We start from the raw sequence: 14,423 nt of genomic DNA on the forward strand, positions 1-14,423 counted from the left end.
CATATGGACTTCCCCAATGCAAATTAATTTAAGCAGACTTTCTAAAAATTGGATAGGATAGTGTCTACTTGACATGCAATGCTATGTGGTAAAGTTCCTTTATGCTATTTAAAGGCTATCTTCTTTCTTTAAAGAGAAAATTGTTAACATTTCAGTGTGAACAATAGAGTGGTTTCCTTTTTTATTAACAAAATGCAATTCTTACACCTCAGAAGAAATTCCATCATTACAAAATGACAGATAAAAGACAATGAAGAACACAAGGAGTCAGATAAAGACATAAAACAGATAAGAAACTGCATATTAATTTCATTCTATTGATTCGATTGTATCCACAGTTTAGAAAGAATAAAAGAAAACTGAAGAAAACACCAAGGAAGCAAACAAAACTTACACAAGCTTTTTCAAAGAAGACACCTGTGGGACCAAAGACGCTAAATTAAAATAGTCTAGCAGAGAGTTGAGCATATAAAAATCTAAAAAGATAATTATTCATTTTCTAAAGTCAAGCAGTAGCCTGAAGCTAAGAAATGAAAGTTTAGGTGAGTTATTAAGAGTCGGCATTTAATATCTGAGCAACAGAATAGCCTATTGAAAGAATGGTTCTACTACATAAATGTAGGTACTTAATAGCAAGCTAGGAAAGGACAGTATTTGACATATATTGCTGGTCCAGGACCTGATCCAATGGTTATTGCAGCCATCATCTTCTCAGATGCTGGATTAAAAGTGCAGTGTATCAGAGCACATAAAGTACTTCTTTTTACTGTGATTAAATAATACATATATAGGGCTGCTATGATTTTAGTTATTTAATCTTCTGTAATTCAGGTGTAAAACAGAGATCCAGACAAACATTGCTAAACAGGTCAGCATAGGCCTGAGCCCCGTGAAAGTGAAACACATTCAAATTTGATACCAGCTTAAATGCTTACCTAATTTGGATCTCAATTTTGCCCACTTTAAAATTTCATCTGTGTTGCTATCTCTGCTAACTATCAATTCTGGGTTTCTGTAATATGTCAAATGTATAGAAATATTTGGCACCCAGCATATCTTCAGGTATTTTATATGTAAGAGGGATTCCTTTTCTAATTTTAAAAAGTATTCCTTTTAATGTTAGTGAGAAACTATAACTTGCATAAGACATTTGTAGGTGGATATATAGGAGTTAGTCATGGTGAAATTTGAATCACATCAAAATCACCTTAATACATTAATTGCCAATGTACTAACTGTTTTCATTTTGCTCTATGCCTCATATAATGCAAGGGGAGATCACCATAAGTAATAGGTAGTTACAGTATTTAATTAGTGTATTACCACACTCGCTTGCCTCCCAACCCCCTGCAAAACAAAGGATGGTGCCATTTTCTAGTATGATGACACAGAATCAAACAGAAGAGCCAACATGGAAATGAGGTGAGGGTCATCTGCTCAGGATCATTCAGAAACAGCCTCATCCTTAAATTACATCTTGCAAGTTTTTCTTCTGCCATGGCTGTGTCCTGGGCACACAGTACAAGGAATACTTGGGCCAAATTAATTCATAGTGTAATGACTGAAATGTGCCATTTATGTAAAAAGTTTTTTGGATCAGAATTGCCAATGGAAAAGCTCGTACACTAGTAATTTTCCCAGAAAACTTTGTTATACAGCAGGCAGTGCTCTGATGCGTGTAGCTAGATAACAGTTGTCTGGGGCCTGAGCCAAGGGGTGTTATTTACCACATGTCAGCTGAAGTTATTGATTGCAATGTAGACCTTAAACCACTTCCAAAGTCACTGCAGTTAACCTGGCTAATAGTTGTGGTTTAGTCCCAGCCGGCAACTAAGCACCACACAGCCACTCGCTCACTCCCCCCAGGTGGGATGGGGGAGAGAATCGGAAGAGTAAAAGTGAGAAAACTCATGGGTTGAAATAAAGACAGTTTAATAGGTAAAGCAAAAGCCGCGCAAGGAAGCAAAGCACAATAAGGAACTCATTCACTACTTCCCATCAGCAGACAGGTGTTCAGCCATCTCCAGGAAAGCAGGGCTCCAGCACACGTAACGGTTACTTGGGAAGACAAACGTCATTACTCCCAATGTCCCCCCTTCCTTCTTCTTCCCCCAGCTTTATATGCTGAGCATGACGTCATATGGTATGGAATATCCCTTGGGTCAGTTGTGGTCAGCTGTCCCGGCTGTGTCCCCTCCCAACTTCTTGTGCACCCCCAGCCTTCTCACTGGTGGGGTGGGGTGAGGAGCAGAAAAGGCCTTGACTCTGTGTAAGCACTGCTCAACAGTAACTAAAACATCCCTGAATTATCAACACTGTTTTCAGCACAAATCCAAAACATAGCTCCATACTAGCTACTATGAAGAAAGTTAACTCTACCCCAGCCAAAACCAGCACACTAACTTACAATGAAATGCATTTGCATTATCGGTCATAACTAAGAGATTATTTAAGAAGTTTTTTTATATAGTCTTTCAGTTCATGGTTATTGTGTGGTTGATAGCTGTGACTGCCATCTTGAAAAGGACTTCTAGGAAAGAATGGGAATGCGGATGGGGGAAGGGGAAAGGAGCTGTGCCAGTGTTAGTTGATTGTTGAAGTTCAGATGCAACCACAGATCAGAGTATGGAACCTGCTCTTGGGTGGCTTAATTAAGGTCTTCTATTTCCTGGTTTTGTGTGGGTTTTTTCTTCTGTGAAATAACTAATATAGGGCAGCTGTCTTGAGATTCGTAAGAAAGACAAATCGTTTTAGTTTTACCACAGTTGTGGCGTCTCTTGTTATATTTTGTCCAGGTAGTCTTCACGAACTGCTTGTACAAGTAGGCTTCTGCCCAGTGGAATGCATAACATCCACCTTCTGCTTGACTTTTTCCTCAGGAAGTAATGATTTAATGCCTCCTGATCTACACATCATTCAGGTTTCACTAAACTTTAGGAATTATATGTTTTGGTATTTCCACTCCTCTTTTGGAATTAGTTTGAAAATCGATGAACTCAAAAATTACTAGAGGGAAGAAAGGTTGAAAAATTGATTTAGTTTGTTTCCCGAAGAAATCAAACTTCAAACACATTTTCAGATGTGCTTTAATTATGCCCTTCATATTCCCAGTGCCTTATTTGCCTTTACAGTCAGGATTTTCTAGTTGATATCACTAATGCAAGGGTACCCATAGTAGCAGTGGCCAGTACTGGTTTTGTCATTTTTTAATCATGAGGTATAAAATCTGCAAGAAAAAAACAGCTATGTTTTATTGTAAGTGATCTGTCAATATATTAAATTCACCACTCCAGACCAGCTCTGTTCCTGAACGTTGTGTAAAATACCTAAATCAACTAATCCTAGAGCAGTGGTAAAACGTTTGCATCATCTCCTCTGATAAAAAGTCTACATTTAGTGTGTTAAAACTTTATGTGAACTGCTGAAGTTCACAAAAAGTTAAAGAAGTTAAATAGATTTCTCTGTATAAAATAATCAGCAGCTCCATTCTGCTGTCAGTGATGTAGGCTTCTTTCTTTTATTTTTACTTTTCAACAACTTGGATGCAACTGGAAAACAAAATTCCATGTGCAGGAAAGAAACACTTTCTTCTAGCAAGCTAAGGAAAAAAGATGAATATAAAAGAACATCACCCCTCTAAAGGTGAACAATCTGGTCACCCAAAGCTCCAGAATGGAGAGATGATCAATGTGACAAATAGAGGAAGGTGCAAACCATTTCCCACAAGATTTATGAATAGTAATGCTACCTACTCAATCAGGCAGTGAAGTAGCAAACTGTAATGATTTGAGGGTTTTATAGTTTCCTTTCCTAATTTTAGAGGATTGTTTACATAATTGATATCTGCTTTGACTTAAATAATGGATTTTTTCTCAGAGAGTTCATAGATCTTGTCACATGAGTGAGGGATAATGCTTGAGAATGTTTCGCTGTAGAGAGGGAGGCAATAAATAGAGGGATTTTGAGTGACAAAGCATTACTGAACCAACGTATCAATCTCTGAAATAATTGTTGAAGCTGGCAAGCAAGTTTGTGCTTTGTGAACTCCAGACTTTGCTCTGTTGTCATTAGTAACTGTAAAGTGATACAGAGGATATAAAGTAAAAAAAAAAAAAAAAAAAAAAAGAGGTGGAAGAGAAAATATGTCAGTTATACAGTAAGGAAAAAAAGAAACATGTTCAGAGTTCCATGATCACTGAGCTATATCAACTTATATTAGCATGGTTGATGGGCTTGAGGGGAAGGAGGTTGGAGGACAAAGCTATTGGCTTTGTTAAGACTGATGAGTCAGTTCAACTACTGCAGCTGGAATTCAAATAGAAAGCCCTTTTACTGCTCCTAGGCTGATAAACGGGGGAGCGAAGTAATTGAACCAAGAGTCATTTCAAATACTGAATGGCAGCATGTGAAAAAGACACCAAGTAATGTATTGGGGTCCTTTATATAGTCCTTCATACTTCTCCCGTATTCTCAAACAATGCAGAAAGTCAAATTCTGCTTTCCTGGTACAGAAGGATTCCATACTGCTAGGCCATGATCTTACTTTGTATAAAGTCATGCAAATCCATTGATTTTAGTGGAATTTCTCTTCCTGTGTTTAATTCTCTGGAGTATTTGTACTGACCTCAATGTTTCTCTTCATGTTGGTACCCAAACACAGCTTCTGGAGAAGACGAAAGTTCTCAATACCACTATAGTTAACTTTTAAGTTGTCTGTTGGAGAAGGTATTTTTGCCTCTTGGAAATTACAGGTTTTTTTCAAAGGACGTAAGTATTATTTTGTATTCTGAATGATAGCAAGAAGATTAATTTTGGCACTAATGGAACAGAGTTGGATATCATTAGCTGGAATCATGCACATAGTATGCATTCATTATACCTACAAGAAGTTTTTCCAAATGACTCCCTGAAGACTTGTCTGTATGGGAATATTACTTCAGAGTAACTTTAATGCATTCAACTTGTATTACCTGGCAACCACTCACATCTTTTTAAAAAGTGAGTTATTTTGTGCCCTAGTAAGTAATCTTTGGAACAGCATGCCTCCTACAGTGAGTTTGTGTACTTAATATTTGCTGGCAGTCCCCCAAATGTCTTTGCACCATGACTGGCATGTCTGTGTATCTATGTGTATTGAGGACAGCTTGACCAGATGTCACTTCATTCAAATGCTGGCAGTCATGCAGGCATTCATTTTTCAGTACTAGTAAGTTCATATTCCTCTTATAACAACTGGGCCTTCAGTGAAATCCTTTTTGGATGTCTGCACAGCTTGGGAAGTAGACTATTCTTTTGGAAAACAGCTGGTCATATAGGAGGTATGTTTGCGCCTCAAGAAAGGTCACTAGAATGTAAATATCCAGAATACAAGGTACTACACAAGGAAGAACAGTTATTCCTGGAACTGGAATAAATCATAACTCAGAGTGAAGGGATGTAATTGCAAAGAATGCTGATTTATTTGTTCATCTGCTACAGAATTAGCCTGGTGATGTTTTTCTGTAGATCTTCCAGGTGACATAGTTAAACATCCGGAGTACTGGTAAAATTATGTATTACCCAGCTACATTTTCTTTGGAAATCAAGCTGAAAGGACTGGCCATATGGCCAAGCACTGTGTAACCTATGAAAATACTCAAACTTTGGAAATCATACAAAAAAATCTATTTAAAGAGTCAATGTGAAACCACAGTGTAGGAAAACTGCATTCATATTTTATGTTGAAAGTGCTGGGTAAAAAAAAAAAAGTCAATGGTACGGAGTTGCATAAGAAGTTTTAATGGGTGTTTTTTCCTAAACCGTTTAGTTTTGACTGAAATGAGTAGTGAAATGCCCAGTCAGCTGTTGAATGGGAGATCAGACGGGACAGTCAGGATGTCACCTCTGACAGGTGGAATGGTGGAACCCCTGGGAATGGACTGAGAACAATTATTTATTCAGTACACACAGGAAAAGGAATAATCTCCTTTGCTGGGACACCTTATGCTATGTGAGAGCATAGAAACCAATTATGTTAGCTATAGAGGGCAAAAATCTCCAGTGTGGGTGGCAAGGCTCTGGATCGGGTTGCTTAGAGAGGTTGTGGAATCTCCATCCATGGACAAAGCTCCGAGCAACCTGCTCGGACTTTGAAGTTAGCCCTGCTTTGAGGTTGGAGTTTTACTGCATGACCTCTGGAGGTCACGTCCAAACTAAATTATTTCTTAGAGTTGATAATTCTGTATGGTTAAGGTCAGTTACCAAATTGTTAGAAGAGGCTGATTTTCCTTGATGGAACTGATTGAAAGGCAAATGGGAGCATCAAAAAGGCTGAGTGGCCAGGGCTGGGGAGATTGGATTATTGCTCATGGAGAGCTTAGCAGTGAGCAAGTGGAATAATAATATTACTGAAGAGGAAATCTATTCATGATACGTTATGCTGTCCCTTTAGTTTCAGGGAGAAAAAAATACCTGTAACCCCCTGAACTAAATGAAGACCTGAGTACTTCCAAGTAAATGAGTAGACGTCTCTAATATTTTTGCGCTCTATAATCATGGGACTATATTATGATAATGAAATTCATGGGACTATATTATGATACTAAACCAATTAGCATTTCTGTATCTGCCATTCAAAGGAAGTTTATTTGCAGAGCTACTGACTTGCCCTATCACCCGTTGTGAGTTGTGGTTATACCCTGAGGTCTTTTGATCTAGGATTTTTATAATAGTAGTACTGAAGGTGGTATTTTGGCTTGTAGAAAGGACTTGATTGTTCAGTATACATTTTTTTTCTCCTCAAGTTTTTTAGTTATTTTTTCTGACTGTTGAAAAATTTTTTTTCATCTAGCCAGGAACAACTCTTAGAAGTGTCACTTGTCTGAATTACACAAATGTAATGGATAAAAATGCAATTTCCAGGAAGGGGAAAAAGGTCCTACCAAATCAGTGCTTTAGTAGTTATTAGTACTTGACAATTACATTAACTGTTTTCAATTAGACAGAAATCTTACTAGTGTCCATAGCAATACATTTAATTTCAGATATTGATACGGTGTTGCATTATGACACTCAAATGCTAACTGATTGACTGAATTGAGTCAGTGAGCAACTTAAAGTTTACTGATTATACTGTAAAAGAAATCCAAAGTAGTATTTTGGCAGGTGTCTAGATGTATTAAGCACTAATTTAGTTCTTGCATTAAAAAACAATGCTATTTCTGAAAGAATTTCTTTTTATGTGTTTGGTCCTATGGAAGATGTTTGGATGATTGAACTGTTCACCACACCATACAAGAGACCTGATAAAATTAAAACTATCATATAAATGATAGTTCCACATAAACTGAATTTCAGGAACGTAGAGATGCAACGTTAGAGTTATCACGAGTTATTTAACTGATTTACTGAGTCAGACCAGTAATATAGGAACTGTAGGCAGCTGCCTTAGTTTTTCTTAGAAATCTGCCGCTCCTTTTTAAAAAATAAAAGCAACTTTACTATCCAGATTTTTCAGTCTGGGAACAAAGTGAATACAGATTCTGTGATTGTGTTTAGAGCCAGTTAGGGTCCCCCCTGTGCTAAGAATAAAAAAGGTCAGCGGGGGAGTGCTTCTGGCTTGCAGGGGCAGGAGCTGTGGACCTTGTCAGTTACTTCAGACGGATGTTCATTCCCACTTGTCTTAGAAAGCTGGTGGCAGTCCTCAAATTCTGCACATGTATGTTCTACTATTGGCCTAACGTGTGAGACATCTTTTTTAAGCATGAGTGGTTTTAGAAGTTTGCTCTGCTGACTCGACTTAATTACTGGGTCAGCTTAAGTTTCATACTGCGAGAAATATATCTTGAATTTTTCGTGACAAAGGAAAATGAAATTCCTTTAAAGTGAAAGGACTTAGTGATAAGTGATAGTGATAAGGCAGTCATAAGAGAAGTGTCACCACTCTGGATCCTGAGATACATTAGAAAGAGTAAATGGTAATGTGGAGAACCATTTAAAATGCATAGATTTTAATACCAGCATAGGACCATTAGTGGTCATCAGGTTTGACCTATTGAGCAGAGGTCAAAGAATGCTGCTTACTAGTTTCTGGTTTATGCCCAAACTTTCTGTCTGGACTATAGCACCTCTTCAAGAAAGATGTCTGGTCACAATTTAAGGGCTTTAAATCATGGAGTATCCCTTTTGTACCTGAGTAAATTATTTCAGTGGTTAATTGTCCTTAGCAGAAAAAAAATTTTTATATATATATGTCTTAATTCTAGTCTCCATTTATTGGCAGTTAAGTCAATTTTAACATCTTCATGGATGAAAAAAAAAATAGATTGCAGTTTTGTTGTCTAATTATAATGGGGGTTATTTCTAATTTTTAATCATTCACACAGCTCTTTCTCTCCATCTTTTTTCAGTATCCTTTTTAAAGCAATGACAGCAGAAATAATTACAGCATCCCAGCATTGATCTTTCTTATTTTATATACTGCAGTTATAAAGTGGAAATAGAGGGAGTTATATTCCCCTGCTTATATGTTCAAGATAGAAATACTAATTCCACACATTGACAAGCTGGCTTGAAACTGAACAGTTCCTCAGAGCTATCGTTAACTGAATGGTATTTTGCCTCCAGTTTCTTAGGTAATATGAAACGGCCCCCTAACAAATAATACTCCGGGGTATGATGATTCCTGATTTGAACCCATCAGTTAACCAGTTATATATATTGTATAAAATTGTCATTTTCTTTTGAATACTTTGTAGTGTTAAGATAGATTTATGTAGGATAAATACATTTTCATAATGGTGTGTTAAAAAATGGGAAGTGGAGTACCAAATGACAGTGCTTAGCATTAGATTCTCCTCTGCTTATTTTCAGATTTTTATAGCAATATTACTCATTTTAAATCTCCGTTCTGTTAAAGATGAACCATTCTCCCTAATGAATCAAAAATGTTAAGGCTCTCATACTATTATCTTTTTTTTCCTTTTTATCATTTCTGAGTCTCAGTAGAAAACTTGTTTCATTCCTTTTTTTGTCATAAATCTTCAAAGTCGAGCAAAGGTATCATTAAGATCTGACATATTGTGGATCCTCTTAGCAGTCATCATGCAGCACGCTGCAAAATAAATAAAACAAATGTAATATTACTCTGTTGTATTCATTTCATACTCAGTTTTAATTTGGCCAGATACTATTTATGATGGTGAGGTCTGCTGGGTCTTAGATGCATGTCTCATTCAAAACAATGTCGTTTTGCACGATGAAATAATGATCAGACACTAATTTTGCACCACTTGTGGAACATCAACCTTAACAACTTTTATCAGAATTGAATCAATTTCTGTCAGGCTTCATCTGAAGACTGATCAGACCACACCATACAAGGCTGATGAATTTATCCTCCAGAATAATAAACTCTTGGTCTCCTTCATGGAAACTTGTTTCTCACATTGGTTTTAGGGACCTGGAATAGAGATGTGCAATTGAGAGGATGAATCCCATTATTAGTAAAAATATTAGTATGAAAAGATTTACAGAACACATTTATCTTCTTTTTTTAATTTTGTCTTATGATAGGAGAGTTAACACTGTTGATCAGTTTTAAGTGGCTTTAGTCTACCAGCCCCACTACCATCCTTTTTCCTCCAGCACTGGGAAAGGTAAATTATCCGTAAAATAATGAATACCAGAGGAAAAGCTTTGGTATGAAGGGCAATCTAGCCTTTTTTTTTTTTTTTTTTCTTCTCCTTCAAATCAATTACAAGTCAAAGGGGGAAAATGGTAGTGTATTAATATGATCACATCTGAAATTTTATTGGATATCTTCTGAGTATGCTGTCCCGTGATATTCCTAGGCTTTTGTTGTAAAAACAGACATTCAGAAATTTACATCTCAGAAGCATCAACATACAGGTTGTATCGGTGGAATCTGTGTTTTTTATTTACACCTGATTTGTCCAACTCCATGCTGATTTCCCTTTTTATACTCTCTGTAGAAAGAAACCATATAAATGAAAACTGCAGCGTAGGCCAAAGATGCACTTTTAAGTAATTGGATGTTGCACTAAAATGTCCCTAGGTTTCTTTTTTAGTGATGCTTCTGCTTAGAATTGAGCCAATCTGTCTTCATATTTCCTCTTCTCTACCATTGTAATTGATCTGGCAGTTTGCCACACTTAGACCCAGACAGTAATCACTTGGCATAGAGGATATTCTGCCTCCCTAATTTGACTGACAGAATAAATCCTGGTTTTAAACTGCTGTCATGTGGTTTTTATCAGTAAATAACACACATTTTTCTATGGCATATGTACATTGAGATAGACAGCTATGTCTTTTTAATGTGCCTAGCCAGCAGCAGAGGAGGAGTCGTGAAAAGCAATCATGTTTTCATCAGCTCTACTGTAAGAGCGCAAACCTTGAAAGTGATTCTTAGGAAAAAAAACCCTAAAGCTTGAAGACATCTGTTAAGTTTTCTTTTAGAGGAAGTCATATGTGTGTTATACCAACTCACAAGCTGAGGAAAATGGACTTTACACATAAAGGCTATTTCCCTATATAAAACATGGCAGATTTTTTTTATATTCCATACTATAATGCAGATGCAATCACTGCAAAACATTACTAGCTTGGGGAAATGAATCTGTGCTTGTATAAATAATTTATCCATTAGTAGTGGTAAAGCTAATATTGTGCTCTGTTCAAGTTGCACACAGTTGCAGTTTGCCTGAGAGAGGACGAACTATTTGGATGGCATGCATACTGTTTTCAGTTATGTTCAAAGAAATAATTGTTTGTTAATGAATAATCTGCTGTCAATAAACAACAAAGTTCCCACTGCCAACAACATTATGCTAAGTAGAATCACTGTATGCACAAAGATCTCCTAGAAGCTTAAACTGAACCTCGTCAACACTGTTTGGGAATTCATATTGCAAAAAATCAAACAAAGGCAAAACAGTTGTTACATGATTGCATGTGAAACCATCTTATCAGCATCAATTTTGTTTAAAACAAACAGAAATAAGTCATTACAGTAGTAGAAGTAAGTATGTGCCAGAAAACAGTGCATCACTAAAATGCATACATTTCTCACTGAATATGAAAGATCTGGGTTTGCCAAGAGTAAAATATGAAATTAATCCCATCCTTCAGGGCATTTAAAAAAGCCTTCTGAACCTATTGGAGTCAGAGGGGGCTACTGAGTTTAAATGATAATTTAAACTTCAATACTGGTTTTTAAATGAGCTTAGAAGGTATGAATGTTTGGACATCCTAGGCTACTTTGTGAATAGCGAATGAGAAGTTCATATAATTATTGAATGAGGAGAGAGAAGACTGAATCATAGATGTTTTCAAGACTTTGAGGTAGAGAAGTAGTTTCCCTGTCTAAGGCTGGGTATGATTTGAATTACTTTAGAGTATATGTCTTCGTTAAGAATAAGACATACTGTTCGGTGAACAAGTGCGTGTAATGCTAATAGGAAGGCTATTAGCTTTTTTCTTTTACCCATATTTGGGTTTTCTCCCATTAAAATGTGGTTGCTTTGCACTCTGAAACAAGTCTAAGTTATGCATTAAGATCAACGCTCTTGCAGAGTATCCCGTTGTTCAGATACTGGTGTGCAGCACCTGAGCATTCAAGTGCACTTGATGTGTATCTTGGTCTCTGAAAATCCTGCTGAAGTTACTGGTGAGCAAAAGAGGATAAAACCAGAATCTCCAGTATGAGGTGGGATTCTTTACCTTTAGGAAGTCCCTATCTCAGTATTACCAAGCTGTTGGACAAATATCAGCTTCCCTTTCCAGAGGGAAACAATCAACCAGGATATATCTGCTTTTAGCCAGACCTTCTCCAGTAATTACGGAATTAAAGTTTAGTCTGAGACTAGTCAAGTAGTATTTTCCCCTTATTATCTTCTGTCCATTTCTTCTCACAGGTGGGGTGAGGTGAGTTGTAAACATGTAGTTTAAATACCCTATATTGCTATATAAAAGAGGTCTGGAGCAAACACCAGAAGGTAATCAACTGCATTCCCTTACCTAAAACCAGAATCAGTTATACCTAATCATCAAAACAGCCTATAGATATAAATTTGACAGTCTGCTGCAGCTTTGATCCAGCAATCCAAATTGAGATATGCTGTTTGTTAGACTTCATATAATTTGAGTATCTAGAGATTCAAACACCTTGTTTGGTAGAAAGAAGACAGGAGACCTTCAGTGTATTTTTATAACTTTACACTTGTTTAATTTTTTCTAAGGAACCCAAGAATAATTAAATTTCTGAAAGTGTCAGAACTCCAAAATACTACTTAGTAGTGATTTTGTAAAATATTACTTTATCTTTTTGGAATTTTAGGTCATTATAAAGGACAGATAGAATGATGATATGTGTGGTCAGGAAAATGTCAGAGTTGTACAGCCATATTATCACAAAGAAAGGCATTGCTTCCATAGCAGCAGTGAGTACTGGAAATTCCTGAGTCCTCTGGGAAACCTTTGTATTCAAGTCTTCTGCTATTCTTTTGTACAGTAGGTTTAAATTACTAAAAGAAATACAGCAAAAGAACCACCAACAAAAAATAACTCTTAATGTGTTTATTTCCTATGTATTGTTCACAAATTATGCTATTTAATTTGAATACTGCTGGTAAGTCTCGATACAGTGCTTTTTTGTAGTATTGTCCATAGTTGGCAACCATGGATAAAAACCTTATCTTTCTCAAAAAAAAAGCTATTAAAAAATTATTCTCTCAATTTTCAGTCATAAAGCTAAAAATTTTAGCTTTACTCAGAAATCATTTCTGTCTGGTTTTGAATGAAAATATTTGAGTCTGTTTCTCGGGTTTATGTAATTTTCTTTTGAGGAAAAACGGTGAGTAAGGCAGATTGCTTTGTTAATCAGTTCAAGGTTTGTCATCATTTATCAAATCCTTAATATTTAATCTGAAAAATTGTATTACTCTGAGAAAATAGCATTTCAGAAGTTGCAAGGTTACTTTTCAGGCATTCAGCTCAGATGATAACTGAGAGCATCATGATGTGAGATTTTTCTTGAGTGCCTTCTGTGTGGATGACTATATTTACTATACTATAGAAAAAATGATGATGTTACACACTTGTATGTCTTTCTTTGCCCTGAAGAAACACATAATTTATAGCAAAAATTACAAAAATATTTCAGAAGCATTTAGCTAGAGCTCTTCCTCTTGTATCACATCAGATGTGTTTTCCATTGTGAATTATTATAGCAGGTCACATTTCCACTTTCTTTTTTGGATTTTTGTCTGATGTCATAACCTGTAAAGGAAAGCAGGCTACAAAAGACATCTGTGTATAAATTAAAAAAAAAAAAAAAAAAAAAACAAAACCAAAAAACAAAACCACATCAAAAAAAGCGTTTACATCTTTCAAGTACTTTAATCAAAATAAGCCTTCATTGTAAAACCTGGTTAAAAGAAATATATTTTGTTTAGCAGAGGCTAGTTCGTGTGTTTTAGTTTTTTTATACTGAGGTACAATTAAAACATAAAAGCAATTGATGGTGAAGAGAGAAACTTCCTTTGGTATTGATGATAGAGCTATTTAAGATACGAAATCTAAAGCACATTGACTTAACTGTATTAAAATGCTGCTCTTCTGTACAGTAGCATTGAATGAATAGCATATTCTTATTACAAGAATATCAGTACCAGAGAATGTTCCTAAATACCCTTCATAATTGTGGGTTAGAAGCATGTCAATAACTTAAGTTGTGAAAGTTTGGGAACTGATGTTGACAATACAATCTTCTGTCTCAAGTGAGGCTAAAAAGAGCCTATATGGAGTACAACATGCTGCAAATTACATTTCCATCTCCCTCAAACCAGAAGAAATTGTCCTTTATCAGGAAACTAACCTAGATACTGCAAAAAAAAAGAGTATTATTTACATTCTAATTCTTAGAATAATAACTTCTAAAAATAATATGTATTTATTTTTACTTTAAAATAATTTGTTTACTTGTAAAATCCGTTAGGTATAAAAAAACCTGAATAACATTTCTTCTGACTAGAGGTGAAAAGTTTGTGTTTTTATGGAAACTGTACACTCCTGAAAATATACAGAAATATATATCGAATGACTCTGTATTTTAAATAACCTCCCCCTAGATCTTTCCTATGATGTAGTAGGTTTTGAAGTTGTAGCTGTCAGAACTGTGTATAAAGAAGTGGCTATATCACTTGCCCTAACTGTCTGTTAACTGCTCTATGGATGGGTTAAATATAGGGGAAAGGAAATCTCATGGGTGTCTACGAATGCGTGAAATACTTGAGTTCTCACATGAGTAAAAAACTACTTGTTAGCAGAGGGTGCCATATGTGTTCCACAATAAACATTAGGTGTTTTTGCTGTTTTCGCTCGAACTTGCCTGTACGTTCAAAGTTGCTGAGCTGATAGTTTCT

Source organism: Gavia stellata, chromosome 2 (assembly GCF_030936135.1).
Source record: "Gavia stellata isolate bGavSte3 chromosome 2, bGavSte3.hap2, whole genome shotgun sequence".
In the NCBI taxonomy this organism is placed as follows: Eukaryota; Metazoa; Chordata; class Aves; order Gaviiformes; family Gaviidae; genus Gavia; species Gavia stellata.